This window comes from Carassius carassius, chromosome 50, assembly GCF_963082965.1.
Source record: "Carassius carassius chromosome 50, fCarCar2.1, whole genome shotgun sequence".
NCBI classification, from domain to species: Eukaryota; Metazoa; Chordata; class Actinopteri; order Cypriniformes; family Cyprinidae; genus Carassius; species Carassius carassius.
In genome coordinates, this window is record NC_081804.1 from 20,786,754 (window position 1) to 20,813,894 (window position 27,141).

The 27,141-nt window shown below is 39.0% G+C and overlaps 1 long non-coding RNA gene and 1 pseudogene across 1 annotated transcript; one reads left to right on the forward strand and one right to left on the reverse strand.

Moving 5' to 3' along the window:
- Positions 1-27,141, forward strand: part of LOC132133296 (neuronal cell adhesion molecule-like) — a 72,631-nt pseudogene that overhangs the window by 39,740 nt on the left and 5,750 nt on the right.
- Positions 175-1,619, reverse strand: LOC132133029 (uncharacterized). Its single transcript, XR_009429126.1, has 4 exons — positions 1,554-1,619; positions 1,360-1,398; positions 349-398; positions 175-263 (listed from the first exon to the last, which is right to left on the reverse strand). It is a non-coding gene; the product is annotated as an uncharacterized LOC132133029 (long non-coding RNA).

Below are 27,141 nucleotides of genomic sequence, written 5' to 3' on the forward strand. Positions count from 1 at the left end.
TTATTTATTTACAAAGAAAAAACCAATAGCAGATTAAACACAAACTATTAACCTAGTATTAAAAGGACAGAACTTTTAAAAGAACAGTAGTATTTGAACACAAATCAATATAGTATTGAAACTAATGAACTTTTTTTTTTTTTTTTTTTTTGGGTGGGTGGGTAGGTGGGTGGGGGGTTGGGGAGGGAAGGGTAAGGATGGGTTGGGGTTGATGGGTGGGAAGAACAATTTAGAAGAACTGCTGCTTGGATAAAATCCAAAACCTGGAAAAGAAAAACATATTAGGGAACTATAATGATGATAATATTGAAACTAAAACGACATTATTTATCCATTTTGCACACTAACCAGGCGTTCACCTGTAGAGTAAAATGCAGGTTGTGCTCTGAATAGATGGTCTGCAAAACAACAAACACACAATTACAAATGTATGTGAAAGAATATTAATATAAACATAAAAAAAAACTTAATATGCAAAGGAATCCATAAATGTTTTTTCAATACAGTAATATTTTCCATAGAAATTATATTCCAAACCTAAATCTACTGTAAGTGATTGGACAAAGAGATTTCTCAGTGTTTTAAAACACAAAAGTAGCCAAATATAATATTTCGTCAATATAATATACTGACTGCCAAACAATATGACAAAATCTAAACGATTGACAGGCAGAAAGCATTTTTTTCTGATTGGATGTTCAACAAATTATGTTTTTACCTGGTTTCAAAGGCCTAGGGCATTATCTGAACTTGCATACTTCTCTGCTATATAGTAGGGTGAAAGGCAGTAGATGAAAATTACTTGGATGACCTACCACTTCTATTGAGATTCTTTAGTTAAGTCTATCCCATGAGCCCAAAGTAGCCAAATTGTTAATTGCATTGTAACTTAGGCTGTAGCTCACATGACAGTGATAACATGACAAATGTAGTACATTTGCATACATACCACACATAATAGGCTATTTTTAAATTGATATCTAAATTATTACTTCTTCATAAGTATCTATTCAGAGAGTATGCAACTTCGAATGCAGCCCATAAACTGGTTCTATCTTTAATGAAGGAAAAACTGTTCATCTATAACTTACAACAACTTAAAAGGAATGGTTACCCCACCAAATGAATATCATTTCATCATTCTCTCATTGACTTTGTGAAAAATTACAAGCAAATAAAATTATTGAGGTCTACAACATTCCCCAGTGAATTTCACAAAACTCCACATGCTAGTCACAGGTTCTGAAGTGCTATAGTGCTCATTAATATCTCATTAATCTTGCTTTGTCACCTGTTCATAATTTATCCAAATTATAAATACAGAAATAAATAAATACATACATAAATAAAAATACTTACTGGATATTGTGCAGTGGAGAGTCAGTAGTGCTTGTAATGCTGTAATTTGAAAATAAAAATAAAATGTCATACATAACTTCTTAAAATCTCTTAACCCCATAAACTACAACGTCTCTGATTTACAAAATTTCACATTTTCTTATTCCTCCATAGAGCACTTTTAAATGTACTACAACCAAAAAATGCAAACAAACCTTAAGAATTGCTCAGGAGATAAAGCTCAACGATCAATCTAAACAAAGAAAGAATGAACAAAAAAATTAATAAGTTAATACTTGACAGCACATAAAAGGGACAATTAATAACAACAAAACACAGATCTACAACTTTCAATATACCTCTAATGTCTTAAACCAGAAAAAAAATGTAATTTTATTCTTAAACAGTAAATAAACATTGAATATGCGGTCTATGTCCAAATTTATGTTTATGGTAATTTTTTTTATATACTTGCAATCTCAGATATTAACAGGCATATGACAAATATATCGGGACAAAGAAAACACATTAGATTATAGATATAACATGGATGTCAAAAACATCTACCGGTACACAAAACAGAGGAAACCGAAATTAAGCAACTACAAAAATAAATTACATGCTGGAGGCTAAAAAGATTCTGTGAATCCATTTATTTATTTTCTGAAAAGACTTGTGTACCCTCCAAAGCTCATAAATTCAGTAAAAACAGTAATATTGTAAATTATTATTACAGCTTAAATTTACTTTTTATTATTTTTACATTTAATTTATTTGGTGAAGGCAAACTGAATAATCATAGTGTACTCCATTTGTCAGTGTCATGTTATCATCAATGTTGAAAACAGTTGTGCCGCCTCATTTTTTGTGGAAACGGTGAATTATAACTATTAAGTTTGGGTTCAATAATGTTTTTAATACTTTTACTAAGCAGACATGAACTGATGAAAAGTGACAGTATTTAAGAATGTTACATAAGATTTTGGACTTCATTTTATTTTACGTTTTTAACTTTTTATTCAAAGAATGCTGAAAAAATGCATTATTTTATAACAAAACTTTAAAATGCATAAGTTTACCACAAAAAAAAAAACACATTAAGTAATAAGCCAGCACAACTTTTTTCAACACTGATAATAATCTACGTTTATTCGATATGATTACATATTAATTAATTATAACTTATATATAAATTATGTTAAGAAAGGAAACAGTAATTTTAAATTGTAATGATATCTCAAAATACCACTGTTTTAACCGTTTCTCATCAAATTAATGCAGCATTGGTCACCGACAAACAAAACACAACTTCAGTTTGCTCTTCCTCTGCACTCGGTGCACATGAACAGATCGTATTTAAGCTTTAAACACCATCTCTCCTCCCTGAATGGATAAATAATTTGATAGCACAAATAGTCACGATTCAAACAAAGTTCTTACTTCAACCTGCTGACTTTAAACATTTAAACATTAGATTTAAAATTATATTCCGATCATAAATTATGAAAAAAATACATAAAAAGTGTCGCTGACACCGCCTATAAACTCAACAACATTTTCTGAAAAAAAAAAAAAAAGATTTCGCGCTCATTTACGATCAAGGCGGGAAGCCGGCCGCATCCCGCGACTGAGACGAAACGGTCCAGTTAATATATCTACGTTACCTCGCACGGACTCCGTGTGTGAATTTGACCCAAATCGCCATCACTATCGTGTCAGACACGGCGGTCTGTGTGTAGTTTCAGAGCTCTGTCTATTTTTGCCTCGTGGATCAGTGAAAAAACACTTTATAGAAGTTTATGGAACAGCAGAAAATACGTGCATTAAATCACACCCAACACGCAGCATTAATCAGGCCTCGCAGAATTCTAATGCGTCACAGTCACCTCAAACTAGTATTTCTCAAATAGACGGTTAATACTATGAGGTACTGTACTAAAAGAACATTCAGGCAGGACACCAGTGGCCAAAAAAAAAAAGGTTTCGCGCTCATTTACGCTCAAAGGGGAAGCACCCCGCAACCGAGACTAAAAGGATATAAGTCCCGTTATGTACCTCGCACGGACTCCGTGTGTGAATCTGAGCCTATTCGCCATCACTAGCGTGTCAGACACGGCGGTCTGTGTGTAGTTTCAGAGCTCTGTGAAAACCCACTATATAGACGTTTATTGAAGAGAAGAAAGTAACTTTCGTGCATTAATCAAGCTCAACACGCAGCATTAATCAGGTATCACGGATTTAATGCCTCACAGTCACCTCAAACAAATGTATTTCTTAAATAGACGGTTAATATAAAAAAAAAACTGTCTCAATACTTTCCTAAAAGCACATTCTCCAGCGGCCTAACGTCAATGAGTTAACCTCTGCTGAAACACCTTAAAAATGCACTCTTGTTCATGAAATATTGCGCTAATATTCAGAATTAGCTAACGTATTCGCAAACTTCAAGCAACAATAGTATACACCACTTGGGCAACATATATTATTTCTAAAAAATCGTTATTAAAGGCAGACGTTAGAAAAGTAAACCAGCGATACTCACCTCAGCGAGATTTCTGGAACGTCTGGCGTTGTGCTGCTTTATCACAGTATTACTCAGCCAATCAGCACGGCGAACTTCAGTTGCGCAGCCAATAGTCATGCAGTGTTTATCTTCAATCCACATATAGAAGAGAGAGCCCATGGAGACAGTGGAATTTTTTTGGAATTTTTTTATGTGCACCAAGCCTTATTTAAAAACAAAAAAAAATTAATATAATTTAAAGGTTCGACATATTAAAAAGTTAAACACAGTTAAAATAAAATATTTTTTGTTTTTAAGATCACCATGAGTCAATAGCATTCTTAAATAATGAGCACTTTAAAATCAACAATATCAAACCGTGATAGCCGTTAAATTAAAATATTTATGTCTTTGTTTTTAAGATCATAAGAGTAATTATTACAACCATTTAATTCTACCATGTAAAATAATGATATACATATGCAATGCACATTAGGTTTTTTTAGAGTTCTTTAAGATTTTATATATTAATAACATGCCACATTATATATATTTAATATGTAATTTCCCCTTGACCAATAAATGAACCCCATCATGTCCTTCCATCCATCTCCCCACTGCGTGCTCAGTGATGCTGGAGCAGGGCCGGCCCTGACCAATTTGCTGCCCTAGGCAAAATTTTACCTGGCGCCCCATGCATCACAGCCCATTTCACCCTGTCATTGTGTTCATGATTTAGCATACATATATATATATAGAACTGTTTCCAACACTCATAATAAATCATCATATTAGAATGATTTCTAAAGGATCATGTGATAGACCGGATGTCACATGTGACACTGAAGAATGGAGTAATGATGCTGAAAATTCAGTTTTGCATCACAGAAATAAATGATAATTTAAAGTATAATAAATTGAAAACAAATTATTTTAAATTGTAATAATATATCACAATATTACATTTTTTCTGTATTTTTGATCAAATAAATGCAGGCTTGATGAGCAGAAGAAACTTCTTTCAAAAACATTAAAAATAGTAATGTTTCCAAACGTTTGGCCTGTATAGTATCCCCCCAAAACTGCACAACTGTAGAGTAAAACATTAATAAAAAAGTGATAATAAAAAATGCGTCTTAAAACGGACATGATTGTACAAAATCACAGTCTGGGGACTCAGAACTCAGAACAACTGCTAACATTAAGTTTAAGGTAAAAAAAACTGCCATGAAATTATAGTATCTTACTCCTATGCAATAAATTGTTCATTCACTACATCTCTTTACCTCTGTCTTTATCCTCTTCTCTTCTTTTTGGCACTGTATCTATCGCAGACTATGCTCATTTATAATGTGTCATGTAAATTCGGCCTTCCGTCACAATCAGGAAACTTTCACCGTGTCTAGAACTGGCGCGAGCTGCCAGGCACGTTTCTACTAGCTGTGTGTTAACAAAAGCAGTGCTGTCTACATTGGATGCGGCGTCGGGCACGCTACACAACAAATTACCAACAACTGATCGCGCGCGTTCTGTTTCTGACGCACTTCAAGCACTCGATGGGCGGGGGAAGATTGAAGAGCCAGACTTTTTTCTTTTTTTTTTTTTTGCTTTATTTGGTAGTATTTCGAATTAATGGTTTTTAAATAGTAGCCTATTATAAATAAAAAAAAAAATTAACTCATTCTGGCGCCCCTATGGATGAGTGGTGCCCTTAGCATTTGCCTATACCGCCTATGCTGTGGGCCGGCCCTGTGCTGGAGAATATGTTGTATCACTGCTGCTAAGTGTTTCAGTGTGGTTTTATGGGTGGTTGGTAGCTTTTTGCTAGTGTGCTGTTAGTCAGTTGCTAGTGTAATCTGGGTAGTTGCTGAACGGTTACCATATTGTCACTAGGGTAGTCTGTGTGTTTGTAAGACAGTTTCTTGGGTGTTATTATGTCGTTCTGAGTGGTTGCCAGGTGTTTGCTAGGGTGATCTGAGTGGTTGCTAGGTGGTTACTATGGGTTTGATAGGTGGTTGTGATTGTATTCTGGTGGTTTCTATACAGTTACTAGGGCATTATTTGTGGTTGCTATTAGGGATCCACGAACGCAGAGTGGTTGCTAGGGTATTTGGGGTGGTTGCTATATGGTTGCTAGGGTCCCCAGGATGCTTGCTAGGGCTGTTGCTAGGATACCCAGTGTGGTTGCTAGGGTAATTGGGGTGATTGCTAGGTTGTTGCTATGTTGTTGCTAGGTTACTTTGGGTGGTTGCTAGGGTAATTGGGGTGATTGTTAGGGTGTTGCTATGTGGTTGCTAGGGTACCCGGGGTGGTTGTTAGGGCGGTTGCTAGGGTCCCCATGATTGTTGCTATGGCCGTTGCTAAGGTACCCAGGGTGGTTGCTAGGGTAATCGGGGTGGTTGCTAGGGTGTTGCTATGTGGTTGCTAGGGTAACCTGGGTGGTTGCTAGGCGGTTGCTAGGCAGTTGCTAGAATAATTTTGGTGGTTGCTAAGGTGTTGCTAGGGTGCTCTTGGTGGTTGCTAGGCGGTTGCTATGGTAACCTGGGTGGTTGCTAGGCAGTTGCTATGGTAACCGGGGTGGTTGTTATGATGTTACTTGGTGGTTGGTATGTGTCACAGATGGTAACTATGCAGTTATTATAGAGTTCTTAGCCCATTTGAGCACTTAGCTAATCGATATTAGCATGTAGCTATTAACTTCTAGCATGACTAGCATGCTGGATTTCCTGGTTACTAGCATGAGTCAAACGAGCCAACCGCCATGTCAATACGATTTTCTGTTAAAAAGATATAAGACTTACGAATTGGTTGCTAGGCTACTCTATTTGGTTGCTATGGAGTGGCCTGGCAGCTGCCAATGATGATACTCCAAAGGCTGCTCACCAATATAAACCAACCCCCATGCCTCTACGATGTACAGATGTGGAGATATAGATCTTGCAAAACGGTTGCTAGGGTACTGTGTTTGGTTGCTAGGGAGTGGCCTGGCAGCTGCCAATGATGATACTCCGAAGTCTGCTTGCTAGTATGGATGATATAAACCAACCCCCATGCCTTTATGATATTCAGATTTTAAGATATCTCTCTATGCTTTGGGTCGCTAGGGAGCTCCAAATGGTTGCTAGGGCGTGGCTATGAAGTGTTGAAGGTGATTCGTGATTGGTCATTTGCTGCCCCGAGTCAAACGAGCCCACCCTCATGTTTCTATGACACTTCTATCCAAAGTTATTCTTTTGATCTTTTTCAATGGAAGTCTATGGAGCTTGTTACTAAGGGGCTCTAAATGTTTGCGAGGGCGTGGCTTGACAGCTTCACAGTGATCCTGAGAGTCTGATTGGTTGCCTGATTAAAATGAGCCCACCCCCTTGACTCTATGACACTGTGATCCTGAGTTATGTTCAATACAAAATCCCTATGTAATTTCCCATAGTGGCCCTCCCTATACTTTGTATTAGGGGCAAATTTGGGGGTCTCTTGCGCCCCAGGGGTACAACTTATACCCCAATGCGGGGTATGTTCTCGCACAGCCTGATAGTCTCTCCAAATGTGGTGATTCACGTGTTTCTGCGAAATTCTCTCTCGGAGCTACGATCCGTCAAAGTTAACCCCAATGTTAAGTCTATGGGTTTGATCGCCCGATTTTTCGCCCGCCGGACGAACATCGTACGCCCGATCGCTTATAAAAGTCATAGCACACCATTCCCGAATAGGCCGCACGATTTGACGCCTGTTTCGTTGGTCTGTGACAAAAACTGCGGGACTAGTTACGCGCCGAAATTTGTACGGATCTATAATAATCATTATAAGAATAACTAGAATGTACATTTCCTGAAGAAAATGTGAGTGGTGCTTGCAGTGGCAAAACTCGCCCCTCTGTTGCTAAGGTGTGGTTGCTGGGGCCATTGCTAGGGTACCCAGGGTGGTTGCTAGGGTAATCGGGGTGGTTGCTAGGGTGTTGCTATGTGGTTGCTAGGGTACCTGGGGTGGTTGCTAGGTCGGTTGCTAGGGTCCCAGTGTGGTTGCAAAGGTAATCGGGGTGGTTGCTAGGGTGTTGCTATGTGGTTGCTAGGGTACCCCGGGTGGTTGCTAGGGCGGTTGCTAGGGTCCCCATAATGGTTGCTAGGGCCGTTGCTAGGGTACCCAGGGTGGTTGCTAGGGTAATTGGGGCGGTTGCTAGGGTGTTGCTATGTGGTTGCTAGGGTACTCGGGGTGGTTGCTAGGGTCCCCATGATGGTTGCTAGGGCTGTTGCTAGGGTACCCAGGGTGGTTGCTAGGGTAATCGGTATGGTTGCTAGGGTGTTGCTATGTGGTTGCTAGGGTACCTGGGGTGGTTGCTAGGGCGGTTGCTAGGGTCCCCATGATGGTTGCTAGGGCCGTTTCTAGGGTACCCTGGGTGGTTGCTATGGTAATCGGGGTGGTTGCTAGGGTGTTGCTATGTGGTTGCTAGGGTACCCGGGGTGGTTGCTAGGGCGGTTGCTAGGGTCCCCATGATGGTTGCTAGGGCCGTTGCTAAGGTACCCAGGGTGGTTGCTAGGGTAATTGGGGCGGTTGCTAAGGTGTTGCTATGTGGTTGCTAGGGTACCCCGGGTGGTTGCTAGGGTCCAAATGATGGTTGCTAGGGCGGTTGCTATGGTAACCTGGGTGGTTGCTAGGCAGTTGCTAAGGTACTTGGGTTGGTTGCTAAGGTGTTGCTAGGCAGTTGCTAGGGCGTTTTGGCTGGTTGCTAGGCAGTTGCTATGGTATCCTGGGTGGTTGCTATGATGTTACTACGTTGTTGGTGGTTGTCACAGATGGTCACTATGTAGTTTTTATAGAGTCCTTAGCCCATTTGAGCACTTAGCTAATCACTATTAGCATGTAGCTAGTCACTGCTAGCATGACTAGCATGTTGGAAGTCCAGTTTGGTACCATGAGTCAACAAATCCAGCCGCCATGTCTGTACGATGTTCTGATTTAGAGATATAGGTCAGGCAAAACGGTTGCTAGGGTAATCCGTTTGGTTGCTAGGGAGTGGCTTGGCAGCTCCCAATGATGATACTCCAAAGGCTGCTTGCCAATATAAACCAACCCCCATGTCTGTACAATGTTCTGATGCAGAGATATAGGTCTTGAGAAATGGTTGCTAGGGTACTCTGGTTGGTTGCTAGGGAGTGGCCTGACAGCTGCCAATGATGATACTTCAAAGGCTGCTTGCCAATATAAACCAACCCCCATGTCTGTACAATGTTCTGATGCAGAGATATAGGTCTTGAGAAATGGTTGCTAGGGTACTCTGGTTGGTTGCTAGGGAGTGGCCTGACAGCTGCCAATGATGATACTCCAAAGTCTGCTAACCTATATGAATGATATAAACCAACCCCCATGCCTTTATGATATTCAGATTTGAAGATATCTCTCTATGCTTTGGGTCGCTAGGGTGCTCCAAATGGTTGCTAGGGCGTGGCTATGAAGTGTTGAAGGTGATTCGTGATTGGCCGTTTGCTGCCCCGACTCAAACGAGCCCACCCTCATGTTTCTATGACACTTCTATACAAAGTTATTCATTTTATCTTTTTCAATGGAAGTCTATGGAGCTTGTTGCTATGGCGCTCTATATGGTTGCTAGGGCGTGGCTTGATAGATTCACAGTGATCCTGAGAGACTGATTGGTTGCCTGATTCAAATGAGCCCACCCCCTTGTCTCTATGACACTGTGATGCAGAGTTATGTTCAATAAAAAATCCCTATGTAATTTCCCATAGTAGGAAAAACACAGTGTTTCATGGGCGATCCCTCACCATAGTATGTCTATGGGGCAACTTTGGGGGTCTCTAGCGCCCCAGGGGTACAACTTGTACCCCTCTGCGAGGTATGCTCTCGCACAGCCTGATAGCCTCTCCAAATGTGGTGATTCACATGTTTCTGCGAAATTCTCTCTCGGAGCTACGATCCCTCAAAGTTGGCCGTAATGCGTTGTATATGCGATTTTTCGGCCGTTATTTCGCCCGGTGTACGAACATCGTACGCCCGATCGCTTATAAAAGTCATAGCACACCATTCCCGATTAGGACGCACGATTTGACGCCTGTTTCGTTGGTCTGTGTCGAAAACTGCGGGACAAGTTACGCGCCGAAATTTTGGCGGAAGAAGAATAAGAATAAGAATAATAAGTATGGAGAATAGTAATAGTGATGCTTTGCCTCCGGCAAGCACCACTAATAAGTATGGAGAATAGTAATAGTGATGCTTTGCCTCCGGCAAGCACCACTAATAAGTATGTGAGATAATAATAGTGATGCCTTGCCTCCGGCAAGCACCACTAATAAGTATGTGAGATAATAATAGTGATGCTTTGCCTCCGGCAAGCACCACTAACTATGTTTACATTTTTAATAATAATAATTCTTATAATATTTTTTTATTACACTGTCCTGCATCTTATTTGCTGAATGAAATCAGTACTTTTTTCTTACTAACTTTAGGGTCAGATTTTGAAAATAGTGTCTGTTTTGCTTTTTTCGTTACACTTTTCTCTAAATGTGATGTATTTTTACTTGCGACACTCATCTGTGTGGTGAAGTAGTCTTGTATTATCCCTCAATCAGCAAAATAACACCACAAACACATGATTCCTGTCTGAATCTGAGCCAGATGACAACCGTTTGATCAATTCTCAGCATATATTCACTTGTATTATACACATGACTTTGTTTGATATTGAATCCTGATTTCAAGGTTAGGTTAGAGTTATGGCCAGAGACACAAGAAATGTCAGCAGCTCATTTGCATTTAAAGATACAGACACGAAAACAGTATGTTTCTGCTTCCACTCACAATAGGCATTTTCAGAATGATATAATAAATGATCTGTGGAGTATTTTCAGCTAAAACTTTACAAACACATTCTGGCCCCACCTAAGACTTATATTACATATTGTAAAAAGGGGCGCAATAGGTCTCCTTTAAATAAAGTATTTGAACATATTTTTTTTCCACTCTATTGCAGATTGTAAGTTTAAATAATACATTTTCAGTACTCCTTTTTGTCAAACTTTTGACATTTGACTGCTTTTGTTATTTCGATAAGTGCATTAAAGCTGATGCATATAATTGGAAATATTTTCCTTCTTATTTTGTGAAAAAAAAAACTGTGACAAAAAGGTTTTATTCCTATCTTTGGCTCTGAATCATCAAATTAGCCAATATTAGGCTTATTTTTTTAGATCTAGGACTGTGCTAATACTATAGTAATATTACTTGGCCTCAAAAAAATGCATATCTCACAAATTCCTTTGAGAAACACTGTACAGTGTGTGTTTTCCTTCATGATGCAGCTCTGATTTAGTTTATTTTTATAAATGAGAATAAACGCCCCTTCTTCCTCCTACAGTAGTGACATCATGACTAGCCCCGCCTCTACACACTAACATCACCTCATGACACTACTCACATGGTGTTTGGACCACTTGTAAACAGTGCTGCTCACGTCAGTGCTCTGGAGGTCAGAGGTCATATGTCACCTTTATTTATATAGCACTTTAAACAAAATACATTGCGTCAAAGCAACTGAACAACATTCATTAGGAAAACAGTGTCAATAATGCAAAAATGATAGTTATAGGCAGTTTATCATTGGATTCAGTGATGTCATCTCTGTTCAGTTAAATAGTGTCTGTGCATTTATTTGCAATCAAGTGAACGATATCGCTGTAGATGAACTGACCCCAACTAAGCAAGCCAGAGGCGACAGCGGCAAGGAACCGAAACTCCATCGGTGACAGAATGGAGAAAAAAACCTTGGGAGAAACCAGGCTCAGTTGGGGGGCCAGTTCTCCTCTGACCAGACGAAACCAGTAGTTCAATTCCAGACTGCAGCAAAGTCAGATTGTGCAGAAGAATAATCTGTTTCATGTGGTCTTGTCCTGGTGCTCCTCTGAGACAAGGTCTTTACAGGGGATCTGTATCTGGGGCTCTAGTTGTCCTGGTCTCCGCTGTCTTTCAGGGATGTAGAGGTCCTTTCTAGGTGCTGATCCAGCATCTGGTCTGGATACGTACTGGATCCGGGTGACTGCAGTGACCCTCTGATCTGGACACAGACTGGATCTAGTGGCCACGGTGACCTCGGAACAAGAGAGAAATAGACAAATATTAGCGTAGATGCCATTCTTCTAATGATGTAGCAAGTACATAGGTTGTTATGGGAAGTGTTTCCGGTTCCGGTTTACCTAATTAATGCAGCCTAAAAATCCTTTAACGGATTTGGATAATAAAAGCATATTAGTATGTTATGTGTATGCCAGGTTAAAGAGATGGGTCTTTAATCTAGACTTAAACTGCAAGAGTGTGTCTGCCTCCCGAACAATGTTAGGTAGGTTATTCCAGAGTTTGGGCGCCAAATAGGAAAAGGATCTGCCGCATGCAGTTGATTTTGATATTCTAGGTATTATCAAATTGCCTGAGTTTTGAGAACGTAGCGGACGTAGAGGATTATAATGTAAAAGGAGCTCATTCAAATACTGAGGTGCTAAACCATTCAGGGCTTTATAAGTAATAAGCAATATTTTAAAATCTATGCGATGCTTGATAGGGAGCCAGTGCAGTGTTGACAGGACCGGGCTAATATGCTCATACTTCCTGGTTCTAGTAAGAACTCTTGCTGCTGCATTTTGGACTAGCTGTAGTTTGTTTACTAAGCGTGCAGAACAACCACCCAATAAAGCATTACAATAATCTAACCTTGAGGTCATAAATGCATGGATTAACATTTCTGCATTTGACATTGAGAGCATAGGCCGTAATTTAGATATATTTTTGAGATGGAAAAATGCAGTTTTACAAATGCTAGAAACGTGGCTTTCTAAGGAAAGATTCCGATCAAATAGCACACCTAGGTTCCTAACTGATGACGAAGAATTGACAGAGCAACCATCAAGTCTTAGACAGTGTTCTAGGTTATTACAAGCAGAGTTTTTAGGTCCTATAATTAACACCTCTGTTTTTTCAGAATTTAGCAGTAAGAAATTACTCGTCATCCAGTTTTTTATATCGACTATGCAATCCATTAGTTTTTCAAATTGGTGTGTTTCACCGGGCTGCGAAGAAATATAGAGCTGAGTATCATCAGCATAACAGTGAAAGCTAACACCATGTTTCCTGATGATATCTCCCAAAGGGTAACATATAAAGCGTGAAGAGTAGCGGCCCTAGTACTGAGCCTTGAGGTACTCCATACTGCACTTGTGATCGATAGGATACATCTTCATTCACTGCTACGAACTGATGGCGGTCATATAAGTACGATTTAAACCGGGCTAATGCACTTCCACTGATGCCAACAAAGTATTCAAGTCTATGCAGAAGAATGTTGTGGTCAATTGTGTCAAACGCAGCACTAAGATCCAATAAGATCCAATAGAGGTCACTGTGATGGGCTGATGATGTCTCTCTCTCTCTCTCTCAGCACCCCCGGTGGCTCCTGTGTTTGGGAATGTCAGCTCAGCTGTGAGCGAGGATAGAGCGCTGATCAGTTGGGAATACTGGGGCCCTAAGAAACACCTTTATGTTGAATATATTCTAGACAACAGTAAGAATCCTGCATGTGTGTGTCGTGAGAATGATGATGGTGATGATGAAATGTTGAGCGTATACATTCCCATGAGCAGAGCTCAAGTAGTAACTAATACACATCCATCTACCACACTGAACGGATCAACCTCCAAGCTACAACCCGAATTCCGGAAAAGTTGGGACGTTTTTTAAATTTTAATAAAATGAATACTAAAGGAATTTCAAATCACATGAGCCAATATTTTATTCACAATAGAACATAGATAACGTAGCAAATGTTTAAACCGAGAAATTTTACACTTTTATCCACTTAATTAGCTCATTTAAAATTTAATGCCTGCTACAGGTCTCAAAAAAGTTGGCACGGGGGCAACAAATGGCTAAAAAAGCAAGCCGTTTTGAAAAGATTCAGCTGGGAGAACATCTAATGATTAATTAAGTTAATTGATATCAGGTCTGTAACATGATTAGCTATAAAAGCTTTGTCTTAGAGAAGCAGAGTCTCTCAGAAGTAAAGATGGGCAGAGGCTCTCCAATCTGTGAAAGACTGCGTAAAATAATTGTGGAAAACTTTAAAAACAATGTTCCTCAATGTCAAATTGCAAAGGCTTTGCAAATCTCATCATCTACAGTGCATAACATCATCAAAAGATTCAGAGAAACTGGAGAAATCTCTGTGCGTAAGGGACAAGGCCGGAGACCTTTATTGGATGCCCGTGGTCTTCGGGCTCTCAGACGACACTGCATCACTCATCGGCATGATTGTGTCAATGACATTACTAAATGGGCCAAGGAATACTTTCAGAAACCACTGTCGGTAAACACAATCCGCCGTGCCATCAGCAGATGCCAACTAAAGCTCTATCATGCAAAAAGGAAGCCATATGTGAACATGGTCCAGAAGCGCCGTCGTGTCCTGTGGGCCAAGGCTCATTTAAAATGGACTATTTCAAAGTGGAATAGTGTTTTATGGTCAGACGAGTCCAAATTTGACATTCTTGTTGGAAATCATGGACGCCGTGTCCTCCGGGCTAAAGAGGAGGGAGACCTTCCAGCATGTTATCAACGTTCAGTTCAAAAGCCAGCATCTCTGAGGGTATGGGGGTGCATAAGTGCATACGGTATGGGCAGCTTGCATGTTTTGGAAGGCTCTGTGAATGCTGAAAGGTATATAAAGGTTTTAGAACAACATATGCTTCCCTCCAAACAACGTCTATTTCAGGGAAGGCCTTGTTTATTTCAGCAGGACAATGCAAAACCACATACTGCAGCTATAACAACAGCATGGCTTCGTCGTAGAAGAGTCCGGGTGCTAACCTGGCCTGCCTGCAGTCCAGATCTTTCACCTATAGAGAACATTTGGCGCATCATTAAACGAAAAATACGTCAAAGACGACCACGAACTCTTCAGCAGCTGGAAATCTATATAAGGTAAGAATGGGACCAAATTCCAACAGCAAAACTCCAGCAACTCATAGCCTCAATGCCCAAATGTCTTCAAACTGTTTTGAAAAGAAAAGGAGATGCTACACCATGGTAAACATGCCCCGTCCCAACTATTTTGAGACCTGTAGCAGAAATCAAAATTGAAATGAGCTCATTTTGTGCATAAAATTGTAAACTTTCTCAGTTTAAACATTTGCTATGTTATCTATGTTCTATTGTGAATAAAATATTGGCTCATGTGATTTGAAAGTCTTTTAGTTTTCATTTTATTAAAATTTAAAAAGCGTCCCAACTTTTCCGGAATTCGGGTTGTAGTAAGTAGAGTTGTTCCGATTCCGATACTAGTATCGGAAATATCTCCGATACCACAACAAATTCTGGCATCGGCATCGGCGAGTACATGAACCCATATACCGATCCGATACCATTTTCAAGACCTAGTTATGAACGCTAGCTTTGCCTAACCGCTGCACGGTTCTTCTTCGCTGCTCAGAATGCATTGCAAACACAGGACGTTGTGCTGTAATGCCACAAGCAACCCCTGTGTAGAGCAGCGAAGAAGAAATGAAAACGCGTTAGCAGCACTGATCTATATATGACTGGATAGCTCATCGCGTTCTAAACTGCCAACAGACAGTGAAGCCGCTTCTATATTATAGATCAGTGGTTAGCAATATGTCCGCTGTTTAGCAGTATTTCAGACTGGACCAACCAGACAGTAAAACGGCGACTAGGGACCAAGACGGTGCTGAAAATTTTAAAATGTGATGATACCAGCGTCTCTGTTGAACCGGTAGTAAGTTTGAGTATATTCGTTACCCGCAGCTGCGTTCAGTCGCTTCCGTGTTAGTCTAAGCGCAGGGCTCCAGACTGTAGCCGAATATATATACTAGTGTCTGTGAATATTAAACTGCAAAATACTATTTAAATATTACTCCTGCAAAGTCTACATCTCTGTGGGAGACGGGCGTAGATGCACGGGAGCTCGCTGTTTTGTGGCCTCTGCCGTTTGTCACTAGCCTATATGAGGACATGAACGCATAAACCGTCACTTCATGAGAATTTAACGTTTCATTTGAGAAAACTGTCATATAATAAACACAGACACTCAAAGATCTTCATGGCGAGTAAATTGACAATATATTAAGCTACTGTTGTAGCCTACAGTAGATTTAGCTACGTCTCTATGTAGTAATAATACGTCTCTATTAATAATAATAATTATGCCTAGACGGTTGCTTGTTTTTTACATGTTTTGTTGTAAAGAGATTATCTGATTAATATAGAATTTTTTATATTCCTAGACTTATTTGTTGCAGTTTTTTATACACCAATATTGTAAAACTAAAATACTAAAATACCTTTTTTAGTTTGCGGTGTTAGATTTTTGGCTGCATTTGAAGTTCTTTTTCGCTTAAGAAATTAAATAATATTACTGTCAAATTCATGTCAGATAATAAAAATACTGTAATAAATACAGTAGTTAACCATGTATTTGTTCATGTTTTTATCAAGGGATAAGTCTGGAGCACACCATAAAATAATTCTAGAAATTTACACAGGGCTAGTAGTATATACAGCTGTATATACAGATACACACCCAGGTATCGGATCAGTACTCGGTATCGGCCGATACCCTGAGCCCAGGTATCGGAATCGGTATCGGGAAGAGAAAAAGTGTATCGGAACATCTCTAGTAGTAAGTGCTGGTTAGTGCTGGTGGTGACCCGTCTGTTCAGCAGAGTACATTGCAAAAAAAGTTATTTCTTTGTATATTTGTCTTGTTTTCCAATACAAATCTCTAAACATTCATATATCAAGAAGCATATTATGAAGATATAACGTCTTTTTGTCAGAAACTGATTAAAATGAAGTGAGTTTATACTTAAAATAAGAACAATAGGGTAAAAAATGTAGCTACTGAATATCATATCACCATACATCCCCAGATGATTAATCACAGTATGTTACATTTACAATGTTATATTTAAATATGCACTCGTTTGCAAACATTTACCCAATTCTGAACACCGAATAAAACCAGGTTAAAAATTCTTGTTTAAAGTTAAACATTTTTACAGAGGAGAATTTATCACTCCATAAATCATAAAAACAAAAACTATGTCTTAAGAATAAACTCTTATATAAATCAGTGTAAATGAAATATGAACCAGCCCCTCAGTAAAAACCTTCAGAATATAGAGAGGAATAAAACTCTTAAATTTTGGGTTATGTAAGTGCTGCTGAAGTGGAGAAACCAACTTGTAAAGATATGGATTGGATTTGAAATCTACAGATGCAAATAGATACAGTGCAATATAATAAACACTTAAATGTGCATTTTGGACTTTTCATTCCACTAGTCTGAAAAAAGACATGTTATTCAATCAAAATAGTCCCAAACTGACCAGTGCATGAAAGAACAAGGGTTTTGCCTGCAGTGTCTCGCCTAAAGACAAAAAGAAAATCCTGAATTTTTTCTGACCTCATTGGCAGATATTTTTTCTTGTTTTAAGTATACACACTTCTTAAAAACCTTCAGATCTTATCTGATGTCATTGTGCGTGTATCTCATATACTGGAAAAACAAGAGGAAGAACATGAGTTTTTGCAGAGTAGTTCACCAAAGGGTCATAAGAGTGTAGTTGTTTTGTAGATTATTAGGTGGATAGTCAGAGTGGACTCCAGATTGACACCCCAGGTGTTTGAATGTGAGAATGCTGATGTGCCTCCTGTTGTGCTGGAAACCCTCAGGTGATGAAGACTGGCACAGAGAGAAGGTCAACAGCTCTCGGTTCCACGTTCTTAAGGGTTTGAAGAAAGGTTTGGTCTACAAGGTGCGTGTGGTGGCGCGGGGTCATCACTATCAGAAGCTGTTGGTTAGGGTCCCAGGTGAGGCTTCATCTCAGCCTCAGGGCCTTGTGGGATATCTGACGGCCGTTGTGTTGAGATGTTTGTATGTCTGTCTCCGCTCATAATGTGATTCAGTTGTTATTGTTTACTTTTCGATCACCATAATTGTATCCCATTATCAATACCAATATTATCATTATCAATAAATACATATATCAGAATTGACTTATTAGGGCCCGAGCACTGAGGTGCGAGGACCCTCTTGTATCTGCTTTGTTTATTATTATTATTATTATTATTATTATTATTATTATTCTCCCGAATGAATCGCATTTTTGAGGGCTTAAACATGCTCAAAAAGTCATGAAACTTTGCACATGCGTCAAACCTGGTGAAAATTTTCGTCTGATATAGGATTCAGAAGAGGGTGTGGCAAAATGGCTCGACAGCGCCACCTATACTAAGAAAATCAACAGCCTTCCAGCTGTGTTTCACGTACATGCAAAATTGGCACACATATGTAACACACCAACACCTACAAAAAAGACTCTTGGAGCAAAATTCTAAACCCAACAGGAAGTCGGTTATTTTTAATATTATTAGCAAGTTTTGTGTAATTTCCATGTGTTTGTGTAAATTCCATGTGTTGTATTTTAACAAACTCCTAGAGATTCCTTCAAATCAACACCAAATTTGGAATGCTTAATCTAAAGGCCTTTGCGATGTTAAATTGCGAAGATCTTGAGTTTTCGTTGAAGGGCGTGTCCGTGGCGGCCTGGCGAATTTCGATGATTCGCCATGAAAAATGAAGTTGCTATAACTCAGACATACAATGTCCAATCTGCCCCAAACTTCACATGTTTGATGAGACTCCGAACCTGAACATATTTACATGCCCATATTCAGTTATAGTCATAGCGCCACCTATTGGCAACAGGAAGTGACATATTTTACACTGCGACTAACTACTCCTAGAAATTTTATGACATCAATGTCTTTTTTGTGGTCAGTCTAATCTAAAGGCCTGTGCGATGTTAAGTTGTGAAGATCTTGAGTTTTCGTTAAAAGGCGTGTCCATGGCGCCGTGACGAAGTTCGATGTCTCGCCATGGGAATAAAAGATGTTATAACTCAGGCATAAAATGTCTGATCTTCCCCAAAGTTCACATGTGTGATAAGAGTCCTGGCCTGAACACATCTGTAGGCCAATATTCCATCGGGTGTGGCAAAATGGCTCGATAGCGCCACCTATACACTTTCAACATAGCGCGCCTCGAGCTCCGTTTCACGTACATGTACAAAAATCGGTACACACATGTAACACACCAATACCTACAAAAAAAGTGTCTTGGTACGAAATCCGAAACCCAACAGACAGTCGGTTATTTTTAATTTTATGAGCACATTTTGTGTCGTTTTTGTCATTTCCATGCGTTGTATTTTAACGAACTCCTCCTAGAGATTCATTCAGATCAACACCAAAGTTGGTATGCCTAATCTAAAGGCCTTTGCGATGTTCAATTGCGAAGGACTTGAGGTTTCGTTAAAGGGCGTGTCCATGGCGGCCTGACAAATTTTGATGTTTCGCCATGAAAAAGGAAGTTGCTGTAACTCAGACATACAAGGTCCAATCTGCCCCAAACTTCACATGTTGGATAAGACTCTTGACCTGAACAGATCTACATGCCAATATTCAGTTATAGTCATAGCGCCACCTATTGGCAACAGGAAGTGAAATATTTTACACTGCGACAAACTACTCCTAGAAATTTTATGTCATCAATGTTATTTTTGTGGTCAGTCTAATCTAAAGACCTGTGTGATGTTTAGTTGAGAAGATCTTGAGTTTTCGTTAAAAGGCGTGTCCATGGTGCCGTGACGAAGTTCGATGTGTCGCCATGGGAATAAAAGATGTTATAACTCAGGCATAAAATGTCCGATCTTGCCCAAACTTCACATGTGTGATAAGGGTCCTGGCCTGAACAGATCTGAAGGCCAATATTCCATTGGGTGTGGCAAAATGGCTCGATAGCGCCACCTATACACTTTCAACTGAGTGCATATACACTTTCAACGGAGTGCACCTCGAGCTATGTTTCATGTACATGTACAAAAATCGGTACACACATGTACCACACCAATATCTACAAAAAAGTCTCTTGGTACGAAATCCGAATCCCAACAGGAAGTCGGTTATTTAGAATTTTCTCTGCAAAATTGGCGTTGTTTTTGCCATTTTCAGTGGTTGTACTTTAACAAACTCCTCCTAGAGATTTATTCAGATCAACATCAAACTTGGCCAGTTAAATCTAAAGGCCTTTGCGATGTAAAATTGCGAAGATCTTGAGGTTTCGTTAAAGTGCGTGTCCATGGCGGCCTGACAAATTTCGATATTTCGCCATGAAAAAGGAAGTTGTTGTAACTTAGACATACAATGTCCAATCTGCCCCAAACTTCACATGTTAGATAAGACTTCTGCCCTTAACAGATCTACATGCTCATATTCAGTTATAGTCATAGCGCCACCTGCTGGCAACAGGAAGTGACAATGTTTTACGCTGCAACAAACTACTTCTAGAAATCTTTTGACATTAATGTATTTTTTGTGGTCAGTCTAATCTAAAGGCCTGTGCAATGTTAAAATGTGGAGATCTTCAGTTTTTGTTAAAGGGCGTGTCCATGGCGCCATGACAAAATTTGATGTCTCGCCACAGCAAGAGAAGATGTTGTAACTCAGCAGAGGTGGGTAGAGTACCCAAAAACTTTACTCAAGTAAAAGTAAAAGTACTTCTAGAAATATTTACTCAAGTAAAAGTAAAAGTACTAGTCTTGAATAGTTACTTGAGTAAGAGTAAAAGAGTATCGGATAAAAAATCTACTCAAGTAGTTAGTTACTAGTTACTTTGGGTCATATATACTGTACTGAGCCTATTTTTATTTAGATATATAGATAAAATGTATGTAATGTATGTGTGCGTGTATAAATGTATATATTTGATCAGCCTTTACTCCAATTTATGTAATTTATTATAAAACCCTGTCTGTTTACTTAAGTAACAGATATAGGTGTCATGCCATAACATATTTTTAATACGACTGACTTTATATTAAATGTGAATTTAACATTGAAAGTTAATGTGATATAAATATTGCTACTAATCAATCTTTCATTGTTCAGAAAGAGAGCAAATAACATTTACATTATTAAAGATAATTTTCACTGACAGTCTAGATTTCAACCACTCTCAGAAACTCCCATTAAAATCACTGAAACTGCTAACACTGTGAAATCAATATCTTAATTAAAGATTCGTACACACATCTGCACTTTGTTGTTTCTGACGAGAGAATTCGCCAGAAAGAGGTATTCAGTCAGCGAGCGAGTGAAGGAAGCACCGGCATTTTAGCGATGACTCATCTGAACGCCTCTGATTGGCCAATGCTTTAATAAGCTCAAAAGAATCATGTGTGATTGGTTATAATGCGCAGCGCTGTATAAACGCATCTATCTCTGGCTAAGCGGCAGCAAGCAATCACAGATCTGAATTTAGCAGCTGATAATATGACTCGCTGAGCGTACTTGCACTAGTGTGATTGTATTAAAATTAATAAAATCTTAATCGGCTATTTTTTGTGTTTTGGAAGCTGCATTCAACTTGACTCCCCTCTGTTATAAGCCACACACGTACAACAAGCTAATGTCACAGTGGTATCGTGTGCTGTAATCGAATGTAGCCCAAGTTATTACCTGTTAAACAGTAGACAGCACACGCGGTGTTCATCTAATAAGGATCTCCATCGCTAGCAAATAATAACCTTTGCAGATTTCAATTCAGTGCAGTTCCATAGCCACGTTTTCAACGCTGCTGATGTTAAAGGTTACAACTCCGAGTGAACCACTTCAGACGCTCAGCGCGTGCGGCAGGGAACTGAACGACTCATTCAAACTGATTCATGAACCAATTCACTCGTTTGCCAATTGGTTTGATCAAGCCTTTGAACAGAATTGACTCAAAAGAATGAATCATTCGCGAATGGGCATCGCTCATTGCCCAGAGAAAAGTAGACGGCGCGTTTGGAATAAACTGAAGCATTATAACATTTATTGCATTAAGATAAAGAAACGAGAGGAGCGTCGCCCACAGTAACGAAGTAAAAGTACAGATTTTTCCACAAAAATTTACTCAAGTAAGAGTATAAAGTACCCATCTTTAAATATACTCCGAAAAGTATTCGTTACCCCAAAAAATTACTCAAGTAAATGTAACGAAGTAAATGTAACTCGTTACTACCCACCTCTGTAACTCAGGCATAAAATGTTCAATCTTCCCCAGACTCTGCATGTTCGATAAGAGTCCTGGCCTGAACACATCTGAAGGCCAATATTACATTATAATGATAGCGCCACCTGCTGGCAACAGAAAGATTGGCACATATATGGAATAAACATTGATATATTCCACTTATATTTATGAGTTTAAATGCATATTTCTCACCGTTCACCTATTTACTAAAGCCACTCGCTGCCGGTGAGCCCGGGTGCGAGGGCCCGTTAATCGCTGCTTGCAGCTTTAATTCATGAGTTATGTTTATATTTCTGATCCCATTGGCAAATATTTTGTTCTTCTTTCACTATAAACTGTATTTATGGTGATAACTTTCTTCTGTATTGTCTCAGGTAAATGTATCTTGATTTAAGAAAGATGAGATATTTGTATCTGCAGTCAAGTTTTCCTCACCGTGTTTGACTGTCTGAGTCGAGCTGTTTAAAGTTGATTATTTGCATGTGTCTTCCTCAGCGATGGTGAGTCCGCAGGTGGACATCTCCACTCAGGGCTGGTTCATCGGTCTGATGTCGGCCATCGCTCTGCTCATCCTCATCCTGCTCATCATCTCCTTCATCAAGAGGAACAAAGGTGGCAAATATCCAGGTGACTGTGTGACTCAATTATCATTCATAGTTTTTATTAATATATTATATTTGACTTTATTTTTATATTTTATTTTATTTCATTTGAAGTGTTAGGAGTTTTGTTGTGCTTTTGTCATATTTGTTGTTGTTTTTTTATGATTTTTATGAAGTATGCATATGACATAACAGAACCATATAGAAATAGTTTTATGCGGACGACTACGGTTCCCTCGTCTTGGTCAGTCTTCGGGCAGCGCTCAACAGCTGACCTCTGTCCAATGAACTCCACTCTTCCCGTCTATGCTCTCCATGGTCCAGGTAAGCGTGGGCCAATCAAGAATCCTCGTAGAATAGGAGTTAGTGCCACTCAATGGAGAGTCGCAGGACTAAATCCAGCAATTTTTAAGCTGCGTAAATTCAACCTTTTTCAAACAGTGAACAATGCCAAAGTTCTGTGGGACCCTCATACTTAACCCAGCGGGCTACTGGGTGGTCATTTGAATATCCGTAGTTTGATTTCTAAAAGTGATGAGATAAAACATATTCTTGTGGACTCTAACTTGGACTTCCTATGCTTATCTGAAACTTGGTTGAATAAACACTCCCCATCTGCAGCCCTACATATTCCTGGCTATAATGCTTTTAGGAAAGATAGAAAGGTTGGCAAAGGTGGTGGGTTACTGTTATATATTAAAGACCATATACCATGTAAAGAGGTTCAAGGCTCAGTTGTGAATGAGCTTGAGTATATTTGCCTTAATATTAGCCTTTCCCCACAAATGTCCTTCTTTCTCATTGGAGTGTATAGACCTCCATCTGCAAAAGCCTATTTTCTTTGACAAATTAGACTCTGTTTTAAAGGAATGCAGGTCAGGGCAGGAAATACTAGTAATGGGTGACTTCAATGTTAATTAAGAGGACAAAGGCACTAGTAAAGCACTACAACGGGTCTCTAATAAATTTGATTTCACACAACTAATTAACAGGCCCACTAGAATAACCTCTTCCTCAAAAACTCAAAATGACTTGATATTCACGACCAAACAGAAAGGATGTCAAAATCTTTTAATATGGTCACTGGTCTGTCTGACCATAACCTCACTCTTATAGCCAGAAAACTCACTAAATCCCGTTTTCATTTAAAACCTAACATCAAATCTAGCCAGTTACGAATACCAAAGTGTGATGTTGATGAATTTGAAAGAGAAATCAAAAATATTAACTGGGATCAAATCATAGCTGGTGTAGATGTGGATAATGATACAAATGTCCTCATGTCCACAATCCAAAACATAACAAAGCGATTCCTCAAGAAAAGCCAATTTAAAGGGAATAGTACATATACCCTGCACTGGATATCTAGTGACATAAGGAGATTAATGAAGGAGAGAGATAATGCTTTAAAGCTCTCTCTCAAGTCCAACTCATTGATTGACAGGCATATATTTGTGTCCTTGAGGAATAGAGTAATAAAGGAAATCAGGGCAGCTACAGTAAATCTAACTTTGTTGACCTCATACGGGACGCTAAGGGTAATCATAAACAAGTCTGGGGCTGTCTGCATAAACTAACAGGCAAAGGACATAATAAAGCAACAATGCAGCTGGAGATCAAAGATAATGGTACCCTATATAAGGGACCAGCTGAAATAGTGACTATCCTTAATAACCATTTTGTCAATTCTGTGAGATTGTCTGTGCATAGTCCCATAAGTGGTCCACTATACTCCTTGTCAATTGATGTATCACAGCCAGTCTTCACTCTGACTGAAATTTCTGAACCTAAGGTTAAGTCTATAATTACTTATTTTAAGAATTCCAAATCAAAAGACATATTTGGACTGGACTCTAGGTTTTTAAAGAAACATGCTGCCTCCCTCACAGGGCCTATTACTAAAATCATAAACACCTCTTTTAGGGAGGTAAAATTCCCAAACGCCTGGAAGTCAGCCATTGTTGTACCAGTCTATAAGTCAGGAGATACAACTAATATGAATAATTATAGACCAATTAGTATTTTACCCATCTTGTCTAAGATCTCTGAAAAATGTGTGGCTGAGCAATTGATTGAGCATCTTAACAGTAGTCCTTTTAAACTTTACTCCATGCAATTTGGCTTTAGAGCCAATCACTCCACTGAGACAACAAATTGTTTCTTTGTGGAAAATATCAAGTCAAAATTGGACAAAGGAGGCATAGTTGGAGCAATTTTCTTAGATCTGAAAAAAGCTTTTGACACTGTCAACCATGAAATACTCATCCACAAAATGTCTTATTTTAATTTCTCAACCAGTGTTATTGAGTGGATGAGATCTTACCTGTCAAAAAGAGTCCAGTATGTGAGAGTTAATGGTGAGACATCACCACCCGTGAGGAATGAACTGGGTGTACCCCAGGGATCTGTCCTGGGTCCTATTCTGTTCAGCATCTACATAAATGACCTGCCAGTAGTGTGCACTGGATGTGAAGTACAGATGTAAGCTGATGATACAGTCATATATGTTCATGCGAAAACTAAAGCTCAAGCTTCTGCCAAGCTCAGTGACACAATGGTACATGTACATAAATGGCTTACTGGCTCACAGCTGGATCTCAATGTTAAGAAGACAGTCTGTATGTTTTTTAGTAAAAGCAACACTGTATCTCATTGTGAATTCAATGTCTGTGTGTCTGGGGAGGTCATTCAAACAGTTACACATTTTAAATATCTAGGCATTATTCTTGACTCTACTCTATCATTTAAGCCTCAAGTGAGAAAGGTAGTGCAAACAACCAAATATAACCTAGCGAATTTTAGCTATATAAGGAACTGTTTGACAACACCTGTAGCAAAGCTATACATGAATACTATGATAATTCCTCACCTAACATATTTTATAACAAGCTGGACCCAGGTTAGTAGCACAACACTAAGGCCTATTTTATCACTTCATAAACAAGCACTTAAAGTATTGGACAAAAAACCCACACTTTACCATCATTGTAACATTCTTAACAAATATAACCTACTTAGTTGGGAAAATATTTTAAAATACAGTGATGCATGCCTAATCTTTAAGATTATTAATGGAAAGGCTCCTCCACCACTTTGCACTTTTGTACAACAGAAGCCATCTAGCAGCAGAACCACAAGGTCTGCCTTTAGAGGAGACTGTGTAGTCCATCTTATGGAATCCATTGCCAGTGGACATTAGAAATATCACCTCACACCATACATTTACACACCATCTTAAGGACTGGCTTTTGAGCATACAAAAATGTGAGCACCTCTCATAATAATTAATGTATGTCCGACTCTAAACTTTAACTGTCCTGTAACCTATGGTATATGTATGTATGATAGATAGATAGAAAGATAGATAGATAGATAGATAGATAGATAGATAGATAGATAGATAGATAGATAGATAGATAGATAGATAGAGCTATGGCATTATGTTTTATTGTTGTATATCAATTGTTGTGTGACTTAATATGTTCTTATTTAGTTATCTTGTGCCTAGTATAAGATCTTGCCAATGGACTACAGTTGAAAATTAGCCTGCTGGCTAACACTGGCACATTTACAGTAATGTTGATTAATGTCCTAAAATAAATAAATGAAATGAAATGCAAAAACCCACTTCTTTTTGATGCATTTCTCCAAAAACAAGACTTCTTATCTTAAGTCATTTAAATATTAGACATCTACACTAGAATCAATACAGAAATACTGTAAAAACATGTTCAGTCTGCATGTTAACTGTGTTCCTCATGGGTGAATGATGCGCTCCATGCTAAATGCCAGTGTGTGACTGATGTTTGTCTCAGTTAAAGAAAAGGAAGATGCTCACGGAGATCCAGAGATCCAGCCCATGAAGGAGGATGATATCACGTTTGGAGAGTACTGGTGAGAGCGCTCTGACCTGACCCTTGACCTCTGACCCCTCAGGAGACTGACCCCACCGATCTGAGACTGAGTACAGATGAGTTCTTCTCCTCCTCCGATGGATCTGATCCGGTCTGGTCTGCTGCTGGTGGTCTGATGCAGATCATGTGGGACTTGATCAGGTTCTGGTCTCCAGGATGAACTTGATGATCCAAAATCTTATCCTTTTCTTCCTTGATCCAGAATAATCCTGCAGTTGTTAGTTTCATATAATAACGCCGGATCCGAACTGAAGCTGCTGGTTTGCCATTTAAATTCTATTCCTGCGTTATTCTGCACGTGTGGAAGAGATGAATGTACACACTTTAAGCCTGTATAGCAATATTCTTTTATATTCCTTGCTTCATTAAATTATTTTCTTTTTATACACTGATTTTTGACAATATTGCAGATCTGTCCTCAGCACACAATCTTCATCATAAAGCTGGGAAATGATGTGAATCTGACAGCTGCTCTTCACCTGACACACACAGGAAGTCATTACTGGCATGGAAAAGTTCATTTATTTCAGTAATTCAACTCAAATTATGAAACTTGTGTATTAAATAAATTAATTGCACACAGACTGAAGCAGTTTAAGTCTTTGGTTCTTTTAATTGTGATGATTTTTGCTCACA